We start from the raw sequence: 21,152 nt of genomic DNA, 5'->3' as shown, positions 1-21,152 counted from the left end.
GAATGATAATAGCAAAAAAGGATTAATTACATTGTGCATCATTTTTGTATTTGGACAGTAGAATAGTGTTGCACAGCTGGAGAGGCGTTTCACTTGTAGCACCTGGTGCAAATTGTATGTGCGTGCCTCTGCAGGTTTCTGGAGGGAGATCCAGTCCTGAAAAATTGCCTTCCTCTCTCCCTGGATTATCCCAGGAACCCAGTTGCCCCCAGAGGGCAATCCAGGCTCTCCTCTGAGGCTTGAGAGGAGCAGACCACCCGTTCCTCTGCTGAGGCTGGGCACCCTGCGGATTAGGGAAGGGCATCTGAAAGGGAAGGGGAGGCAGTGCTCAGCATCTGGATTATTTTATATATTATATTCAATATTATATTTTGGATATTGGTTCAATGGAGGTTAAATTGCTCAGACCAGGAGCTGCAACCCTCTGAGCTTGAGGGAGCACCTGAAAAGTGCCCCACAGGCTCTTTGAAAGAAGTCCTCAGAGAGTCTGCATCCCAGGTGATGCCTGGACAAGTCTATCCATAACACTCCACAGAGGCAGACTTCAGTGGATGAGACACCGTGGAGGTACTGGGCAGACACAGAGCTCCCAAGGCAGCCTTTGGCCACCCTCTGTTCCAAGGACTACTTGGACAGAAGCTGGTGATGTAAGGATCGTGTTTACGCCTCTTGTACCTGCCAGATCCCCATCATGAGGAACTTTGCCCCTCAAGAGGAGAAACAGGATTCCTCCTCTGTCCTTAGCTTGGCAGTTTGCACTGAGGAATAGGTGTTTGGCTGCGTATCCGTGTTGATAGGAGTACTGCTTCCTTGCTTGCTTATGTGTTGAGAAATTGTGGGCCCTGCTGCCTGTAGATACTTACGACATCTTCCATGAGAAAAATAAAGTTGCTAGGACCTCGGCCCCAAGTTTACCCTATCTGGAAACAGTGTAGGTTTTGGATGACTTTAATTCAGTTTAGCAAGCAAAGAAACAAAATTTATGAGTTCTAAAACATCTATTTTCTTTGCAAAAGCCCCAGTTCTGTAACAAGCCATGTCAGGTAAGTATTTGTCCACACTTCGACACATCACAGGGAGAACTGTAGGAGCTGACAATATACAAGCCATTTGATGTGTTTCTACCCTGCTTCCTGGCAGACACCTCTCGGAGATGACAAGGGAGTATCATTTTTACATGACGGTGTTTCTACCAAACTGCTGATAGAGCCCTTCACAAGATCACAGAAGGGTCCGTATCATCTGATTAGCATTTAGAGAAGCTGGTTGTCCGGGAGGGAACCACAGGAGACCAGAGACTGCCACCCTCCAGGACTGAGAGAGGAAAGACTCAATCAGTGGTTGATAAGGCTTAGCAATGATAAATCACAAACAAAACTCCAGGCTTAGGAATTCACAGCACAATCTGTCATGAATTTCCTTCCCTTCCCTCCCTCCCCAATATCTGATGAGAATTTGCCTTTCAAAATGGTCTCTGGCAGTACAAGAAAACAAGTCAGCAAGAATTGCTGAGCTGTGCCTGGCTTTTGTTAGCTTTCTTAGTGCTCTATTTTTTTTTTAATAACTGTATTGTTGCGTGTATGTGTGTCTCTGGATATATTTATGCAAATTTGGCTGCTAGTAGGTGATAGCAGGAGGAATTTTAAAGTTCAAGGATGTTTTTGCAATGTTAAAATGCAAAAATCTCATGTGAAAAACACTTGGTACCAGACTATCAACACTTTAAAAGAGAGAGATTTGAAATCTGCCTAGGAGACCCAGTTCCTTACTGACGCAGACTGCAAAATCCTTTAAAAAATAATTTTAGAATTGTCTTCAAATAAAAAGACCTTCTCTACAGGTGGTACTTCTGCCAGGAAGAGTGCTCTCCACATCAGCTTTCCCACCAGTTCTGAGAGGCTGTAATGCCTTAGTCTGCTAGCTGCATGTATATACAGTATATAGGTATGACTGTATAGACCAATGCATGGACCGGAGATACATCTTCCCATGCTGTGGCTATGGAGGAGAAGGAGCACTGGGATGTCAGTCTAATGGAACAACACATTTACTGAATGCACATCTTGGCACTCAGCTGTTGTGAATTAGGATATTGCTATAGGTCTGCCCAGCACATTTCTGCTTCGTCCCCTCTCCCCCTTGTTAACCAGTTAACTGATGCAAAGGGAAAATGCAGAGATCTGTAGGTCTCCCTTTGCCTAAGAATGGTGTAAATAGGACTTAGCAGAGTATTTCCCCTAATTATAGCACTTACAGTCACATGTGTACATTCTCTCTCTCACTTTTATGGTACAGTGAGCAGGGGTGTAAGGGGGTCCTTGGTTTATCTCTGTCTCTGGACACAGGAGCACCCCTGTGGTCTGTGATTCCCCTCCCCAGCACCTTTTCCATGCTGCCCCTTACATGAAGGATGGAGGCAGATGAGTGCTATTAGCCATCTTTCATACAAAACAGTTCCCTCCATCTCTTCAGAGAGATGCTGGATGAGTAAAGCATGCACGAACAAGGTGCCTCCCAGCTGCATGTCCACTGCCCCTCGCTTCTCAAACATGTGCACACGTTGGCTCAGAAGCTGGGTCAAATAATCCACATCTACCCAGTTAAGAAGCTAAAAACAAGGAATAAAAATACAAGGAATAAAAATACTATTAGAATGGAGCAACTTCAGAGGAAAAAAATATGGATTTGAGGGGGAAGAATGACAAAAAAAAAATGCCAGAGACTACAAAAAAGAAGGGAAGAAGAAAAGAAGGCACTTGGAGAAAAATCTACTGTGCTAATCATATGGAAATTGCACATACGCTGCTGACTAGTTTGATGGATGAATGGTAGGGGCTGCACTGAGCCTCTCACAGAACTGTGCTTTAAAAATAGATTAAAATGTTGGCTAGTGCACTTGGGATGAAACCTGTGGGTTTTAACCTAAACATCATTGTGATTCTCCTCCTCTTCCATGACAGGGATATTTTAGGGCAGTATTGCACTGGTTTGCTGTAGCAACTGATAGGCTGACTGAAAAAAGCATAAATGTTCTTTCCAAACTGATGTGAGAGAGAAAACTCTTACCAGAGGGAACACTGAGGATCTGTTTTTAATTTTTACCTTGTTAAAAATCATTGTGTGATTGTGATAGCCTGTTTTTTACATCTGTAACAATTTCTGCCCCGTAAGAGCAGCAGGATTCCTCCAAGGGATGCCCAAGTATGCAGAAACGCTGACGCTAGCCTGATGCTGGTGCTTACAGTGTGCACTGCTTACTCTTACTAGACAATAACACATACCCTGGGGTGTCTTGCGGCTTTTGATTAAGCTCCCTGGGATTCCGGCTTTGTAGATTGGCCATTGTAAATGCAGAGGCAGAAGAAAGATGTGATCGCCTCTGCTCCAAGGGTGGTACAACCACCTCTCCCTGCAGGAAGTGCTCAGATGCCCTTGATGACAATGGGCAAACAGACTATGTTTTTGTTTATTTTCTCATAAAGTGCTGATGAACAAATGAGGCAGAGCATTAAGAAGCTCATGCTGTGAGGAGAGATCTGAGTTTATCAGCTGCTTCTTGGCAGGGTAAATTTTACATACAGTGAGAATATAAAGCAATCCCTCCCTGAGGGGTGAGACTCTCTTAGAGTTTTATTTAATAAATAAAAGGGGAGGAGTGCTTTCCTTAGAGATTTGTTCTTTTCTTGAGTCAAGTATGAATAATACCGTTTATTTTCTCTGACCTTCTCTGGTGTAACATGATCATGAAACACATCACAGCTAGCTAGTCTATAGTTGAGGGGCAGTAGAGGATGAGAGGATGAGAAGGAACATCCATGGATAAAACACAGACTGGGAGATACTGAGGAAGGTCTCTGACTAACAGGCTAAACTCTGCTATTAAACTTTGTTCATGAAAGGTGCTGTTCAAAACTAGGGCTTGGTATCTGCTCTCACTGAAGTCATCACAAATGGCTCAAAATACTATGTATACTACAGAACTTTGCCCAGTGAAGAGACAATAATGACCCTGCATGATCACACAGATCACATGCAGAGCTCCATCCTGCCAAGCTGAGAGGTCTGAAGGTACTGAATCTCACAGCTAGCACACATGAGTCGTCTTTTTCCTGGTACCATTACCTAGGACATCATTATATATTTCAGCAGAGAACTCGTAGTACATGGCAGATTTGGAACATATTTTCGAATTTATGTTGTGAAGTAAAGTGACATCTTCCCTCCAAAGCATCTAGAGACCAGTGGCAATGTCCACAGGATCTCTTGTAAAAAGGTGATGCCATATGGCAGGAAGCCATTTATCTGGCTTCATTGCCGTAGGGAGTGAAAATTGACAGAACAATGCTATCTGCAGGGCTCACGGGGCTGGGTCAAATCCTGCTTACCTTACTTATGTAAATAGTTCCCCACATCTCAATAGCTCTGTGTTGTTACAAACTGTCCTGATTTGCACTTTGCAGACTGAGAGCAGAAATTGCTTCCAAACGTTCCAAATGGAGCTTTTCCCTCAAACAGAAAAAAGCTTTGTCCTGCCGAACCAAGTCTGCAGAAACCCAGTCGCGTTTCACAGGGAGTTTTCTTTTGAAGTTTGGTTGTGCAAGACAGGAGGAAAACCTTCCCTCCCAAGCATAATCCTGTAGTGTAAAATCAGCTTTATATTTATTTATTTTGACATTCAAACCACTCTTTTTAATGCATATGTATAAGCTCTTAGGGATTTATGTCTTCATCTTTTGGTGATTTGCCTAGTATTTCTCATATTCCCCTATACAAGGGAACTATTTTTAAGAAACTCTGTAGTTTCAGCTTTGCTATTCCTTTACAATGGTTGGGGAGGGAAGGCTGGGGTGGGTGGGGGTTGTTTAAACAAAATGATCAAGGGTGGCTTTACAGACTTAGTGGACTTCACAACCAGGATCTCAAACCTCTTGAATTACTCCCAGGACTTCCTCTCAGATCCATCTGAAATGACTTAGAGCTGGTGCAGGTCAGGTCTGAGCTTCAGCAAGAGCCGTCCTGTGTTACCCTAGGGAGACCCTGCCATGCTGCACCTGCCTTTGAAAAATAGAAGATCTGCATGGTGAAGAAGCACTAAAAACAATAAAGGAGGATGCAATAGTTAGGAAATTATCCTTGAACACAGGCTCTGTGTGAGCTGTAACCTTCTCTGCTGCAGTTTTCCTGTGCAGCTGCAGCCGAGCCCCTGGGACTGCAGTCTGTAAATGCTGGGGGGCCCTATGACTTAACGGGATTGCCAGCCCCAACGCCCAGGAGTGTGGTGCTCAGCTCTCCCTGGCACCTCAGCTTTCACCACCACACTTCCACTGGTGCCCACAGCTGGAATTCGCTGGAAGGGCCCCAATCGTGGCAGTGCTGTGATGCCCATGTCTCACCCATGAGTGACCTGCAATCATTTTCTTCCATTGCCTGACACTGTTGGAGCCCAGTTCCTTAATTTCCCCTTGCACCAGATGACACTGACTGGGGAGAGATGGGGAGGACTCATGCATAGTCTTGGATTCAGGAACAGAGATGTGAGCTAGAAATTGATTTTTAAATGTTTTGCTTAGTTGCTTAAGTATGCAAGCATTTCTTCTGAATAAGATGCAAAATATTATCATAAGATGGAGCAATTCAGATGTGCTCATCTGGAATCAAATTCAATCTTGATTTGTTAATTTTGGCATTTGTGAGCGTGTGTGAAGCTGGAAGAAGAGGGATTCCTGCAGATCTCTGTATTGTCCTGGCAGGAGACTAAAGAAATCAACATAGCATAAAACCTGGGGTAGGATTTGGTCTGCCTAAATCCCACACTGATCCTTGGATTTCTTGGACTGGCTAATCTCTCTACTGAAGCCAGAAATTATAAGCATAGTGTTAGCAACCCACACCCACACTTTTAGGCCTGTCCCCCTTTCTGCAATAATCAAATTGCTAGAGAACCCCCCCCAAAATGGGGTCTATGTCTGACCCAGTCTGAAGGAGCCTCTCTGCCTGCATCCGACCAGGATGTGCAGCCATCACCCACCTGCTGAGCAGCCCAGTTGAGCGCAGCCGGTAGCAGCCCTTCAAGGCTGGGTCCTCTTCCTCCAGGCAAGGGGATCCCCTGGCTGGTATTTCCCCTCTCAGGGGCACCCTGGCAAAGGGATGGACACCAAATCTGGCCTGCGCAGATCACCCTTTGGGCAGGCGGATTCTTGCCATACAGGTGAGAGGTCTGGTTCACTGGATGGGATCTGCTTCTGGGGATTGTCAGAAACACCTTCCTCCTGCCATAGCCTTTATAGTGAATTTAGGAGCTTACTTTCAGAGGACTAAGTCACCCCCTCCTTCTTCATATGTACAATTTAAGTGAAGTAACTATCCATGTTTGGAGGACTTGATTTTACCACCATGTAGGTAAATTAGGCACCTAAATTAGGCAATGAATAAGCTAAAACATGGCAATGACTCCATCTTCTCCACCAGGTGAAGATGTGCTACACAGAGTCCTTTGATCTCAGTAGGTCTCCCCTTTGACTCCTCTGGGCTCTCAGTTACATACCTGACACGCGACATGGCTTTGAGGGAAGGCTAGGAATGGGTGAGAGCAACTACACTCCTCCTCTCCTATCTACCTAAATGAAGAAAGCATGATTTTGTTTCACATATTGGTTTACCTGCATGGATGGGGCTGAGGATTTATATTTTGGAGGTCAATTTGTTATTGACATACATTTCTAAGTATCCATAAATCCACACTTACATATAGGAGGAATATTGTCATCATACTTTGGCACCAGTTTTCACATCACTATATTCATAATGATAAAGTCTAACATTTTTCAGATCTTAAAATTGAATATTTTTCAGGTCTTAAAAATTAGGTTCCAGATCAGAACATATTCCTTTTCTATGGCTTTGTCTGCATAAAATGAGGCTCTTAAAGTGGACCCTAAGGGCTTGACTGAGTTTCCTATGCTCAGGTATAAGGTATCATTTGAAATGCCTTGGGGTACCCATGGGTGTACAGCTATGACAGATTGTCTTCAAAACACTTACCCCTTCCTGGAGGAGACTAGTGGGATACCCCAGGACATCTTCAGAGGTACTAAATGCAATTTATGGACAGCTGAGTCAAGCATGCACCAACTTAATCTGTGTGCTCTCTGCTACAGTTTTATTTGGTTGTTGTAAAGACTTGGGAAGCTTTGGCTCCTGAGTCACTCTGCTCCCTAAATGCTTCTTTTATAAAAAGCAATCTAAAATAGAAATGCAGAATGGTAGTAATTGAGGGGGACCACTTCTACTGCTAATATTTTAGTTTAATTAAGTTACTCTGTGGAAAGGTCTATCATGGCTTGCTTTTCTAGAAAAAATACTATAAATAATGAAGGAAAAATGTATACAAAGGGATGAAATTTTTGAATTATAATTTATGTCATTTTCATTATGCTTTGTAACTCTTTGAAAAAGTTCCATTGTTTGGTGTTATCAGGAATTTCAGTAGGAACTCCCTAGAGAAAGGTGCAGTAGGCTCACTAAAAAGCTTTTCATTTAAAACATTACTGTAGATGGGTCCGTACATGAGATAAGAAGAAGGGGGTGGTTAAGAGGAAACAACAGAATATGCCAAAATGTTCTGAAATGATGGTGCTGAGTTGATATTATTTTTTTCATTTCCCTTTTTTTTCCTCCTGCATTGTCATATGAAGAACATGGCTCATATTTTAATCTTTTCATCAAGTGGACTATACAGCTTCAAAGCTCTGGGAGGAAGGGGAAGTCTTTCTTCCAAACTTTTCAAAACCTATGATCTGTCAGTAAAAGCAAATATGTTTATAGTAGAGTAATTAATTGGCATTTTATTTACTGCAAGTACAACAATTACATTTAAGATTTGTATTGCTCATGAAAACATCTGCACTTTTTTTTTTCTAATTATAAACCTTTTGAAAAGTAGCCATGACCAGAAAATTTAATCTAGGATTTATTGCCAAAATCTCGGAGGAGTCTTTCCTTGCTGAACTACCTCTGCTTCAGCTCTTGCCATGCACCACCTCCACTCATCACCTGTGTCACTTGACAGCAGGAAGCCAGGGCAGAGATTGCGCCTGGTCTATTGACTGCCAGATCCCGAGTTTTAGGAAGTAAGACAGCAATCTGAAGCAGTGGAAAACCTCTGTTCTCCATTAAGGCTAAGATTATCTCTCCTTGCCTAGGGACTCCATCCTTCCAAATAGGAAAAGGAATTTAACACTGGCCTTGTGTATCACTACTCACACAGATTGAGCAGTGCTTAGAGGTGTCACCAAATCAGACAGCAGGAATTAATATTTGTTCATCACAAGATCCTCCGGTAGAGAAGAGAATTTCATTCCTCAGCTTTGTATTTATACTGGTTATGCTATTTCTGAGCAAAGCAAGTCTTCCCTCCCCAGAGGTTAATATTCTCGAGGCTTTACTTTTTCAGTATTGGTAACACTGCTTCATTCTTAAACTCAAGAAGATAAATGTGAATGGGAAGGTCAAAGATCATTGGAAAATGCAAATTGAAAAAGTATGCTTTTCTTTCCCAAATTGACATTTTTGATCTGATTTCTCAGGGTTTCTTTTCCCCAGCTGTTTCTCAAAACAGCCCTCACGTGCATCAAAGACAGGTTCCTTGGGTGTTGTTCCCAAGAAAAGTAAAAATATTTCTTTTGCAATTTCTTTTAGTTAAAATCAGTGAGAGAAATAGAAAATGCCGAATGGGAGGGAGAAAACTGGCATTCAACCGGTGTACATGCCACAGTCTAACAACAGTCAAATAGTAGGGGTAAGTAGGAAAAACAGGAAGGGAAACAAATTCACTTTCATTAGGAGAACTGCAGGATTTCACCTGTAATACTATCTTCTTTCCCTGTGTTTGTGTAACTAACAGGCTCCATGTGAGCAAACAGACCAGCTGATACCTCTCTTGTCGGGTGTTCACAGCAAGGCTTTTTCTCCCTAAGTACACATCTTACATGCTAATTGAATTCACCTTCTGAGAAACGGCAGGATTTCACGACACGTCGTGTCTTCGGCACGTGTCTATGGCACGCTGCGGGGACCCGCGAATAGCAGGGAGGAATTTTTAGAGTGCATCTAATGGCCTTTGCTTGTCATTAAGCCAGTAAGTGTAAAAATCGCTCTCCAGACTACTTGTGACACTTCATGTTTTTCATATGGTACTGCTGTAACATAATCATCCCTGTGTCATCTCCCTGCAGACACAGCCTGAACATCTAACCTACATGGCAGATCCTCTGCTTGATGGGCCTCTGTGACTTTATGGTAGCTGAAGGGTTTTGTGGTGCTAGAGGGTAACACTCTGTCTGACCGTATTTGTGTGCTTGTATTCCACAAAATATTTTCTAAAAATATTAAATGGTGACAGCTGGAACAATGAATTTGACATAGGACTAAAGGAATGAGCAATTCTACTGTTTATGACAAAGATACACCTCAAATGTCCTGATTTCATGGGGCACTGAGATTATTTTTTACAGGGATTAAAAGAGACATCCCTCATGTCCTTCTTCTGATTGAATTTAAATGTCAAGGCATCAGCTCTCCTACACAGGAATCTGCTTTATGACTTGATTGCAGTAATGCTAAGACAAACTATCTCTGTCTCCATCTGACAGTGAATACCGTACTGAATAACGAGCATGGAGCTGGATGTTCAATGACTAGGACAGCCCTAGCAGTCTGCGGTGAGAGTGCTGGAGATCCAAGCAACATAATTTGCAGGGGTCCAAAGGAAAAGCTAATTTGAGGGTCAGCGGTATTGACCTTGCGATCTGTCCAGTTGCCTCTTTAAAATGAGAAAGAGAAAAGTAGATGGAGCACAAGATCTGGACAGAAGTATGAGGCTGATAGGAAATTGGAACAAATGTATTGACATTTACTTGAAGTTTCATTCTCTAGTTTTATTCCACCACTGGGGCTTTTCACTCAAGACGTGACATCACTTACGACACAGACGGAGTTGTACTGGTCATACTTGCAGTGACTTTTCTCTGGCAGGTGCTCCAAGAAGCTCTAGTTCACACAGAGGAACACGCCAGCATGGATGCATGACCTGAGGAGAAGGGGCAGGCCTGTGGTGCCTGGGGAGTCAGCAGGGTGAGGAGTGAGCTAGGGTTGAACAAGGAGCGAGCAAGGAGTAAGACCCCCATGCTCTCAGGGCTGGGTTCTCCTGGGCTTCTTCCTTCCTCACCCACTGCACAGGCAGGTGTCTCCTGAACAAGACTTCTGGATTTTTCCTTCTCTTGTCACACCTTTCTGCAATAATATCTAAGAGTTTAACAGAAGAAAAAAATTAATTGTACTATCTTTGTTCTGAAATAAACTCCCAGTCCCCAGTCTTTTTTTGAATTATTTAAATGGCATGCTGTGTGCCACTTCATGCTCTTTTTTGCAGCACCTATTCTCCCTGGACTATCAGTCAGTCATATCATAACTTAATACGATTTTTGATCCTTTTTAAGTGATGGCTGGATTCTAAATTATAAGCTGTTCCTTTACATTTTGCTTGCCAGTATTTTTCTCTTAAGTGCCAGCTTCCAGATTTCTCACAAAATTCAGCTAATACCAAATACTGCTTCCTTGCTTATTAACCAGAAAACGTGGCCAAGACTCAGCTGAAAATGATACTGTTGTTGGCAATGCACTGCTCAAGGTGGTGAACTCATGAGAGGGATTTCTTTCTAGTTTTTGTTTGCACTGTACCTAGCTGAAGGAGGATTTAATCCTTGCTTGGACCCTTTATATACTATCACATTAGAAGCACTAGTTCAATTGTTTACTCAGCCTGAACTTGTTGTTATCTGCGCAAGTTGTCAGTCATTGTTCAGTGTCTTATTAACTACGCCCATTAAGTCTGTATTTGATTAACATGTGCTTTCTGACATAATTGCAGTAAAGCTAAGATCAACTGCTTCTCCATCCAGCAGTGTATACCATGCCATGCACAAAGCACGGAGCTGGGTGCTCACTTGTGACAAGTGTAGGTAACGTGAGATTGCCTGTGGTTGCCAGTGTCCTGTACACCGCCTACATCTGTGTGCCAATCAGGCGTTTGCTTCTGAAATCTTGAACTTTAGAAACAAATCAAAATGAACCTTGCGTGAATGGTGTAACTGGTCCATCAGCAGTCTTCAACCTGTGTCTGCTATGTAAGGATTTTTCTTTCCTCAGCAATAGCATAATTCAATTGCTTTTCATGGCACTTTTCCTTCCTAAAGCATTATTTTTATATTTGTGAATTGGTAGACTAGGGATCTGTTCTGCTCACAGAAGACTTTATTTTCTTTGCAGCTAGCGACAGTTTATTTTGTCCGTAACAATAGAGATAAGATTCTGTGATCCTGTTCAGCTGTACCATGCTCCACATTTTGCAAAGGAAAGAGCTAATTCTTTTCTAGAAATCCTCCCAAAATGTAAGTAGCCTGAAGGTCAAACTTGTGGCGTGGTATATGAAAACCAGAGTGCTAGGATCGTGCAAGTAAAAATAGCTCAAAACCAGTGATAGAACATTGGTTAAATTACAAGACCGTGTAAAAGATAACATTTAACCTGTCAATGAGGTCACCCTGAAGTAGATGTGACCTCATCTTTTACATCATCTCCATGAGATTGCTTGAGTTTCTAAACGAGACTACTTATGACCAGCCTAAAGTTCAGTGTGTGATTATGTTTTTACCTCCAGATTTCACCTGTTCGTATCTTTGATGCTGTTTGACCATCTTACTCTATGCTTGACTGATTCTGAAGGGCTCATGGAAGTCTGAAATAGGTATATCTAAAGATTACACTTATTCTGACATGTCTTACTATTTGTTGCACAAGCAAGTATGGTTTTTATCATTCATCATAGCACTGAGAAATAATGTACAATAAATACAAGGAAAATCCATCTGGAAAACTATAACCACAAGGACTAGAATAAAAATCAGAAGTTAAAACTGAACTAATTTCAGTTACACAAAAATTGAACTGTTTTGTTTTTCCAGAATATCACATCCTAAAGCCCTTTTCTGTTAATGAGGAGAGGAAGATTTGATAATGTGCTTTTGGTCTTTGAAATATTACTACTGGAGACTGTAAATTTCATCCTCTACAAGTATTTGACTGGATCAAAAGAAAGAGCAGGCAAGAAGAACAGAAACATGACTATGTGCTGAATTAACCTTTTCTTTTTCTAATTATAAAAGTTAAATGTGCTGCTGACAATGCTAAATTTCCCATTTGATGGCTTTGGCATTGCTACATTCCTGAGGTGGTAAAAACCTGTAATTTTTCATATATCATCAAATGGTTTATTTATATTTAAATCAGTCCTTTTTGTCATACTTAGTTCAAGCAATTTTTCAAATTTTCACTATGTGGCTAACCAGGCACTTGAACAAGTCGGCCAGAAAAGCCATGTAATCTCTGTCCTCAAAGATATTAAAAACTGGACTAGACAAGGCCCTGAGCAACCTGATCTAATTTTTATGTTAGATCTAATTTAGGAGCTGACTCTGCTTTGAGTGGGGGATCAGATGATCTCCAGAGGTCTCTTCTAACTTAAATTATTCAATGTTTTTATGTTTCTATGGGCTAGTTTTAAAAATCACAACAAAATATTGAAAGTAGATCAACAACTGTGCTGTCAGATGAGGTATATTTGTGTTCAGAGGAAGGAAGAGACTTCTTCCTAAGTTTTGTGTTCATTGGAGCTAATTATTCTTTTCTTGCCTTCCTTCTGCCTGTGGAATGACTTTCAAGGTGGGATATGTTTTGCAGTTGTCCACAGCATGACGGACACTCAGGGGATCTGGAAATACACTCAGCTGTACACAAAAGGAAAATACCCTAAATATAGACTCTTCCATAGTTAAGCTCTTCCTGCTGGACTTAAATTAATTTTGTTTTAAAAAGAGAAGGATCCTGTACACTTCCCATCATCAGATCTAACCATAAGTGAAGTTTACATAAAATGCAAAAGAGCATAAATCCCAAAAGAGATTGGAGCATTTTCTTGAGAAAACATCGCCAGTTTGTAATCCAAATTGAATATGACACAGAGATGAAACTGTATTGTTAAGCAGCCAACACCACTTAACAGCAGCCTTGATGGTTGCCAAAGCAAGCACCTGGGTAGAAAAAAATAAGCATTTTTGAATGTGGATTTGACATAAAATTACATGGTGGGGTGCACATTTTCCACCATAGTCAGCAAGCTGCAAAATGCTGGCAGGCAAACACCCTCTCCATGGAGCCTCATGAGGCAGCAGCCAGCATGTGGAGCAGGAAGAAGATGGGCTGCACATACCAGGGCATATGACCTCTCCTTACTTTTTAACGATTCTTTTTTTTTTTTGTCTTGTTTTTTGTTTTTTTGTTTTTTTTTTTTTTTTGGTTATTCATCATGCAGAACTATCTGAAGCTCAATGCTTCTAGTCCGTGTGCAGAGCTGAGGAGCTTGGCTGAGCCTCAGCTGCTGCAGTGGGCTCTGTGGTCCTCATGGGATGCCCCCATATCACTGTGCTCTGACACCTAGTGGCCACGAAACAAAAAATATGGGGTTCTTTTGAGCTCTACAGCATGTATTGAACCAGCCAGTTACGTCAGTAAAACGTTGCCCCTAGAAAAATGGCATAAAGCCTTCATTTCATGAGCTGCAGAGTGTAGCTGGCCAGACTTCAAGCACATGAACTTTCCCCTGAGCAAGACATGTCACTAGGTATTTTTAAAGATAAATTCCCGATTAAACAGGAAATATTGTACCTGTGGGAAATGGTTAGGGAACGTGTGGAAGCTACACAAAAAGAAAAAAAAATCCCTCAGCAAAATTCATTCCATGTTGTGCTGTGGCACTTGAGTTTTGGGGCCAGCCACTGTCTGGGGTTGAAGACAGAACAAAGCTATGTGAGAAAAGCCTGTTTCCTTTGCACTTTCCAAGATAAAAGCCTATATCTCTGCTGGGTAAATACAATGTTTGAGTTATAGCTCTCTGCAGAATTACCTGGTAAAAAAGGAGTCACTCTATGCAGGCGCAAGCTTGAATTCCCAACCCTAGAAACTGATGCTCACCATCCGCTACAGATTATCACAGTGAGCAGTGACCTTTTTCATGTGCCAAAAAACCACTGACTTACATGCTATGGACTCTTCATTTTGCCAGATCCATGACGAATGAATCCAACTGAAGAAAGCCTACTGCTGATTTTGTCTTCTCCCACCCAATGCCATGCTGCGGCTTAAATCTGAGACACAGTTAACACACACAGAGGCTTTGTGCTATGAATATGTGAATTGAAACAACCCTTTCTAGCTCTGCTGCCATCCCATCTCATTTTAGGAGTAGCTAGGTAAGAAAAGTCTCATTCTGAGTTTTCTTTTTGCTTTCTCAGACACTGGGCAAGAGAAGGTACTTCTTCAAGTATAACTTAAGTCAGTCTCTTCTACTCACTAGGTTGGAAAGGGATCCGCTTCTGTACTGTAAGACTGAAAAAAATTCACATTTAGCATACACATGTATTTTCTATGAAGAAGGCAGGTAATTCAGGGATGCATCCCAAAGAACTGTAAATCCCCAATCCTTTACTGACCATGTGCAGAATGAGGAGGTAATAAGGAACGTCATTACTAGGCAGGAACTGATTAAATAGGGACTTGCTAAGAATGGTTTCATAGGTTCAGATTCTCATGGCTTTAGACCAGCTTTTGTCCAGATGCTTCCTCCTACTCCTCTCCATTAGCAAGTCCTGGGTTGATGAGTGATAAAGGTTTTTCTTATTTTCTGAAAGTCCCCATTGTTGCTGTCAGTCAAATCATCAATCATTTCTTCAATCCATTGGAAAAAAAAGAAATAACAGATGCTGCTTAAGTTCATGTTGCATTTCATTTGTAAATGAAATTATTATGTTTTAAAACTGATGTGTCTATTTTTTCCTACTTTCTTCTTCTGTTTCATAGGTGAAAAAAGATAAAATGGTAATGTTTGCCCTTTTCCATTCATTGTGATACATGAGTCTTTAGTTGGGCTGGATTTCATCTTCAGCCTGTGATCCCCACACATGATCCTTTCCCTGCAGTTCCTCCTTTCTCCTCTGCCCTGATAAAATTAGGCTTTTATCCTCTTCTGAGCTGACACCTTTTAAGTATTCTTTGGAGATGCTCCTGTACTGCCACCAACCTTTCCTCTGCCAAGTGTATCGTCCAGCTCTCATTTCAGATGTTGTTGACGGGATCTTTGTGATTTCTCACATCAGCCTCTATATATGCTCAGCAGTTATTTTTCTTGAAAAATCTTACATCATATCAAAGTAAGAAACATTAAAATAACTGAACAGTTCCTAGTTCTGCTGATGTCATTCAGGTGCATAGATCTGCAGGTCCTTTTTCATAGAGCCAGGGGTGCATTACTGCTCCTGTTTTGCAGCCAGGGAACATGAAGCAGTGAGTTGTGTGTCCAAGCATGCATGGAGGTGAGATTCCTGAGCTGCAGTCCCGTGTCCTGACAGCTCCCGATGCCCCAGCCTGCCCTGTTTCTGGGTAAATGAAAAGAAAAAAAGGAAGTTGGGCAAACTATTCTCCTTGAACCTGCCCTCTCTAGTTTAAGATGAGTAAGGGCCAACCACAGGCAGGTTACCTCAATGACAGCAGCGTGCCTACTGCTCTGCAGGAGCTGCTGATGCTAATGATATGCCTCTGCAGTAAACAGAAGTAATTTTCTCTGTTTTGGAGTTGCCACAGGGAAAGAGCATGATCCTGCAGTGAGGTAGGTCAATACCCTGCCTTGGCAGCATTTTAGAGTTAAATTTGCTTTCTGTGTGTCACACCTTGCTTGGGAGTGCATGCATACCCTCAGTATGGTGCTGGCAATAGTCACAATGTCTAGAAAATTTTCTGTCAGGAGAATCTACTGGTGAAAATTATATGCTTAAAAAAATACTGGACTTGTCCTTTATGAAAAATTCCAATGGTAACTTAAGACTGGGGTCAAATGACAATGAACATGAAGGGAATGTCCAGTCCAGCTACCTGCCAGAGCTGCAATATCTGCAACAGCTCTTCCTTGTGAAAACAACTGAAATAGTTTATCTAAGACAACTTCTCTTCCTCTCAACAGCTGATTGTATGGTATGGTCTATAATTTCTCTATGGATATGTGAAAGGTTTGCATGCATGACTAGTTCAAGATCAGTGGATGTTAAAGCTCATTGAGAGGACAAAGGAGAAGCTTTGTGCAATTTTATCTTTCCCATTACTTTACTGCTCATTTTTCATTTATCTCTGTTCTGCAATGCACACCTCTCAGCACCCACCGGGGAGACGAGAGCATGGGGAGCTGATCCAAGGTCTGCACCCAAGCTGCCTCCTCTGTAATCCTGGTGGCTCACTGGATTCAGTTGGATAAGGGGCGTAATGTTAACTCACCTTCAACTGGGAGACCAATGCAATTCATTTTTGTGATAGTCTCAGCACAGATGATACAGAAACATCTGAAGTAAATCAGGGTTGCACAATGCACAGTTAATGCATACAGTATCATCACCGTGGTTTTCCAAGGTTATCCCATTTACCTGGAATAAACATTTATATCTAAGCAAATAAAGTCTATAATGATGCTAATAATAAATAAAGGCAACAGGTTTCTGGGCTCTTTAACTTCTATTACAAAGGCTCATTTGAAGTGTATCTCCAAATCAAGATCAATGCACCTAACAAAATCACATCCAGAATCTAAAAGCTGATTATCTGTCTGGTTTCAGTAAAGAAAAATTCCTCCTTCTAAGCCTTCACAGAAGTTTCATCCACAAAACCAAAGCTGATCTGAGTGCTCTTTGTATCGGCTCATGACATTTGCTTCAAGTTGCTCCCAGTTAGTCTTCAAGTCACTTCTTTCCATTGCTGAGACATCTTCAGAAAGCTTTTTTAGGTAATAATGCCACTTTCTTGCTCATCTTTAATTGTGACAGTTCTTCTGTTACAGTGCTTATGGACTCCATACAGTCCGTACTCTGACACTGAATATTATTTTCAAGTTTTTCAGAGTTTCACAGTGGTTAAAGCCAAAAGATCCTGATGACCTTTAAGCTCTGTCCTGCTTCACACAATGCAGCCATGCATCTGGCTATAGTGACAGGGTTAGAAAACCCTAAAAACTATAGTTCTAGCACCTTGTGCCTTTACTGAGCACTCCCTCAATCCAACCTGACATTTGTGCAGACCGAGGTATTATCTTACTCAGCAGCTAGGCATCTATTTGATCACCCAGAACCACAGGTAATGCTTTAATTTTAAAGGAATTAAAGCTGTATATTACTTTCCCAAGTTTCATTAGCATGTGTAATAGAGCATTAGCAATTTGGAGGTGTAAAAAATTTACTGTCATATCACTGTTCTGCCATACAAATTAGACACTTAATGAGCAGTTGGTTCTTCCTGTTGCCACAAATATATTTATCTGGTTGTAGATTTACAGTTAGCTATTTTTTAACAGGCATTTCTAATTTAATAATAATATTATTAAAGGAAATCCTTTGCAAATTCAAGGTGGCATAATTACTTTCCAAGAACGTAAAATATTAAAAGCTAATTGTTTTTTAGTGCAGCAGAAGCTCTTTCCAACTGCATTGACTCTAGGTCTTTTCAAACCTGAAGCCCATGGCTCTACACAACTCTGGCACTGTCCTACAAACTTGTCTGGCATTTTTACCAACGTGATCCAGGGGTGCCTTTTTTCAAAGCCAGCTGGTTCAATCCCTCCTGATTTAGCATCATTTTGTGTGCAAAGTCAGCAGTGACTCCTGGGGCCCATATAGGCTATTTTGTGTTTGCATGCATGTTTGTGTGTGCATGTACGTATACTATGCATGGATTATCAGTTAAATATGTATTGACATACAGTGTAGGCAATAAAAACTAAGGCCAGAGCTTAAATCTTGTCCTTGAATTTCTCTTTCCTCTCTTGTGTTCTGGTCCCTGCTGGTAGTTTACTGCAGGAAGCTATACACTAATCAGCCTGTAAAACACTGCTCTGGGGGAGCCGGTGATCCCCACCACAGGCTGGGGCAGATAATAGACTTGCCTCACTTGACAAAAAGATAAAAGAGTGCATTTTGTTCCTCATTATTTCACTGTTTTTGGGAGGTGGGTTCTTTCCCTCTCTTGTTTAAACAACATAAACAATGCCAAGTGTCATGACAGGAGTGGGAGCCTGTCGATGCAGCCCTATAATTAGAAAATTTCCATGCGTGAGGCAAAAGGGGTATCTTCAGGCCACTTCCTGACCCACTCATCCATAGATCAAAACCCTGAGTAAGATACAGATAAGAAATGAAACATGCTTCATACTGGTAGTTCAGACAGCCTTATTTTTTGCTGCAGCCAGGGGCTGCCTGGTGCAGCACTTCTGCCTGGGCACCTCATTGTATTCTCAGTGAATTTGAAAGGGTAACAAGGCAAAAGGCTGCTGTCCTGTTGGGGGTCAAACATTTTGTCTTCCTTTCTTTGATCTTCTTTCTTAACCAGAGTGTAACTCTACGGACACAGCATAACACCATGAGAGTCAACAAGCTTGCACTTGTATTGCAAAGTCCAGAATGTGCCTCCTCTCCTCTCCTCTCCTCTCCTCTCCTCTCCTCTCCTCTCCTCTCCTCTCCTCTCCTCTCCTCTCCTCTCCTCTCCTCTCCTCTCCTCTCCTCTCCTCTCCTCTCCTCTCCTCTCCTCTCCTCTCCTCTCCTCTCCTCTCCTCTCCTCTCCTCTCCTCTCCTCTCCTCTCCTCTCCTCTCCTCTCCTCTCCTCTCCTCTCCTCTCCTCTCCTCTCCTCTCCTCTCCTCTCCTCTCCTCTCCTCTCCTCTCCTCTCCTCTCCTCTCCTCTCCTCTCCTCTCCTCTCCTCTCCTCTCCTCTCCTCTCCTCTCCCTTTCCTCATCATCTCTAAAGATTATTCTGCCCAAATTAATAGCAGCAGAAAGATCTGCCAACCAACCCAATGAAATATTATCGCTGTTGTAACTTTTCTACTCAACTACTTGCTTGCTGACACAATCCCACCACATAAAGCACCTTGCTTCTTGTGAATGCCTCTGCTGTACTCTCCAACTTGTCTCTGTATGCTGCAGATGCAGAACATGCAAACTCAAATAGCAGCCCGCAATATTAATCATGTGGCCACTTTTCCGTATTAAAGTCAAATTTATGCCAGACTGTTTTAAAGTCTGGCTGCCTAGGGCTGGGGTGAGGCAAACTGGTTCACTGCAGCTGTTTATAGGTACACAGGGAGGATACGGCAGGAGGGTTTTACTGTCATTGGCATCTGATCTGATCTGACTGATGAGCCTGACATCTTAATTCTCATGAAAAACACCACGGGCTCTTCAGCAAGAACATGAGGATAAGACCTTGGTCCTGCAGCTCAGCCGAGTGTGTGTACAAACTTCTCACAAGCGAGAGAGTTAAGATTGTCTGTCAACAGCTCCATCCTATAATGTGCTGAGAAGTCTGGCTCAGCTCCAGGTCTAATTTTAAGCATATAAGCATCTTGTTTCAAGTCAGTGAGAGTGGCAGAGTGAGCTGCTGGCTCTGGGAGAAGGATGATTGGGGACTGGAATAGCTGGAGCCTGAGGAGGCAGGGACAGTGCCACCACAAAGTCTGAAGTCACGGGTTGGCAACCCAGGCTCAGCCATCTCCTTCCCTACACACACACTCCCGAGGCCCATTAGCTAGTGCCAGGGTTGCTGGGCTGCTTATGTTGCATAGGGTTTCCTATACTGCATGATCAAATCCCATGCACCGTATGAAAAGCATATGGGCTATGTCTTTTCTTGTATTTTTGCAGTAACCGGTCACTCTTCTGGGTGCTTGAGAGTCCAAGCTGGCAGCTGTTGAGAAAAAAGGCTAGTGCACACCTACAGACAAATCACACTATATGTGCCAGATTTACTGTGCCTGCACTGTGCTGTTAATCTGGGTGTGCACAGGGCTGTACAGATGGAAGCGTGTCTGTCTGAGAGGAAAATACAGTGAGGAAAATACAGTGAGAACCATGACCAGGGTCTCTAAAAGCCTTAATATAATGAACCTGGGCAATAGTAACATTTTCACTTCTGTGGGGAACTCCTAACCTTTACCAAGGAAAATACTCAAAGCAACACCAAAATGTTTTACAACATTATTGCCTCTATTTGCTTGGCATGAATGATATGAGTCTGTAGTTTTATGTAGATGTCATGTCGATGACATTTTTAGCAGCCAAAGAGTTTAACAGCTTTCAGCTGTTACTGTTGCACTTATCTATTGAAATGTTCCTGGAGATGTGCAATTATTGGAAGAGTAATTTAGTTTCAGTTTGTGGAATTTCCTAACGAAGATTGTATCTTCAAAGTCCATACAGTATGCCTGTCTTTTAACCAAATCACTCATTATCTCAGTGAAGGGCATGTCTATTAAAGAGCAGCACTTACATGCAAAACTCTTGTTATCTGAGCACGTTTAACTAGTTAAATTCCATGTCTTCAATGTCAGTAAGATAAAGAAGGCTACTGTATATTTAGGGGACAGCCAGCAGAAAATTCCTACCAAAATATGGTATCGTATGGGACTCTGCTTTATTAAAAAAACCCCATTCTTACCCAGCTTTTTCAGATTCTCACCTAACCTAGCAAAATTTGAGTTTTAGAGCGATGCCTCCCCATCTTTCTATGTTTTGTCTTCTTCCTAACTAATTTCCAGAAGATGTAGCTTCTTTCCCCTCCTAGCTGAGCAGCAATATTAATAATATAAACTAGTCAAATGTACCAAAGGGTATTGGCAAATGACTGAATGATGGTGCCCCATATTATGTTGAACTATTGTGCTTATCAACTTGAGTAGTTAAAACGATCCATTTCTGCTCATGTTCCTTTCTGCAAACTAACCTGATAAATATGTTTGCTACATTGAAAATACCTCTTGAGAAGCACCTTGCTCTCTTCTTCCAAACACCGATGCAGGGCTGAGCATCTTTTAAAACTCAAGGGTCCTCTGGGCAGTCACATGGGTTTGCTAGTTGCTTTCCTTTTGGCGTTTTTCTTCTTGAGAGGTGCACTGTAATCTTGACCGAAGAGGTTTGCTGAAATTCCTCTTGCTGCTTCAGAGGCTATGAATTAAAAA

This window comes from Strix aluco, chromosome 4, assembly GCF_031877795.1.
Source record: "Strix aluco isolate bStrAlu1 chromosome 4, bStrAlu1.hap1, whole genome shotgun sequence".
Taxonomy (NCBI): Eukaryota; Metazoa; Chordata; class Aves; order Strigiformes; family Strigidae; genus Strix; species Strix aluco.
This window is presented reverse-complemented; position numbering follows the sequence as displayed.